Below are 1,899 nucleotides of genomic sequence, written 5' to 3' on the forward strand. Positions count from 1 at the left end.
TCCTGCTGATGGGTTATAAGGATGGTAATGCTGCGTGTATCTGCATATTAAAGTGGTGGGTAGTGATAATATGTATAATTGTGAGGGTGGGCAGACAGTGATAACAAGATGTGTGAACTGTAGGAGGTGATGGGTATGCATGGTGAAATGAGTAGGTTGTGAGGATGCATGTGGGACGCTGAGTATAGTGGTGTTGCGGAGAGCATATAGCAGCATATGCACTGTGGCGATATTTATGCAGTGTGGACCGGCTGTTCTTGACAAAAGTAGGTGGTGCTCATAGGTGACAGCTTATGTGAAGAGGCAGGTTGGTGCCCATACAGGTGTGGTGTGCTCACACATATGAGTGGCTACAGTTAACAGAATAAGCAATTATTGGGCATTTATTTTGTATGTATGTATGTGCTGAGGGAGTGTTGATGCAATGAGCAAGTGTGAGGTTGTGTGTATTAGTGAGTAATCGTGTCTGGCTAATGCAAAATGGCCACGTGGTGGTGGTATATGGAAATTGATTAAGTGGTTATGTATGAATATGTAAGGACAGACTGTATGCAGGAAGCAAGAACATGTAGGGAGATAAGAGACATACTGCCAAGAAGGAGAGGTGTGTGTGAAGGTCATACATTTAAAAAAAAAAAAAAAAACCACAACAAAAATGTATGCCTGCCAGGGCATAGAGATGTTAGTGTTAGGACTATCTGCTGGTGTTCATGTGTGTTTGGAACTGGTGGTGTGGATGAGGCGTGTAAGGCAGCAGCGTCTGTCTGGAGATGACAGTATGAGTAGCTATTGGTGTATGCGACTGGGTTTGTCCAGGATCAGGGGGTGTGTACAAAATAGCATGGCATGGGGCAGTGTATAAAAGCAGTTTGTGAGTGTACAGGTGTAGCGTGGGATAAGTCATTTATGTAGCAATGGCAACGTGCGTGTCGAAGTAGTGCATGACTGGAAATGGTGTCAATGGTTTGTGTCACTGTATAGTTGTGAGGAGGGTTTATAGCCTCCTCCCTGTGTGGATACAACCCTATAAGGGCTATGCCTGTGTGCTAAGTACAATATTAAGGGAGGGGGGTGTAGCACTGGTGATGCAGCATGTGATGGTTGAGCTTGAAGTGATCCTATGAGTGGAAGCAGTATGTGAGGGGATAGAAGAGTGGACAGATGGTGCGTTTGCATGGCAGCATAGCTAGGGTGGTCTTGGTGCCATCATGGTGTAAATGGTGATGGTGAGCTGCAGTATGCAAACTGGTACCTGCACTGTTGGATGGGTGATGGACAGAGGCACAGCATGTGCTCAGGTGTCAGAATGGGACGGGGGGGGCACATTTGGGACAGAGCATATGGAGCAGGGCACAGCTGTAAAGTATTATGCTGCTAGTGCGTGATATCTGGTGGTGGGACAGGACAAGGTGTGGGGCATGGAGCTGCGTGGTAGTAGGAGGCATGGGATGGGCATTGCTGTTTTCATAGGGTTGAAGGTTGTGTGGAATGTCGTAGTCAGTGCCGTGCCTGGTGCCAGTGCAATGGGGTGGGCAATACACACGGTGCAGTGACAGGAGAGGGTTACAGCAGCAGTACAGACACGAAGCATGCCTGCCCGGGTAACGTTGCCCACCCACCCGTGACCCAGGCTTTTATGCTAAAGGAGAAAGGACGGTGCCTTTGCCTGGGGTGCCCCTGACCCGGAGCCAGACGCTGCGGAGGGGGAGCAGTGCAGAGTGGAGGGGGAGGAGAGGATGCTGGCTGGGGGGGACCAGTGCGGGGTGGGAGGGCAGTGCAGGGTGAAGGAAACAGTACTGTATGGGGGAGCAGCGTGGGTTCGGGGGGCGTTGCGGGGTGGAAGGGACAGCGGGGACAGGGGAGAGGTTGCACTCGGGCTGCCCCGGAGCTGCCAGCGCT

Source organism: Charadrius vociferus, unplaced genomic scaffold (genome assembly GCF_000708025.1).
Source record: "Charadrius vociferus isolate BGI_N301 unplaced genomic scaffold, ASM70802v2 scaffold14, whole genome shotgun sequence".
In the NCBI taxonomy this organism is placed as follows: domain Eukaryota; kingdom Metazoa; phylum Chordata; class Aves; order Charadriiformes; family Charadriidae; genus Charadrius; species Charadrius vociferus.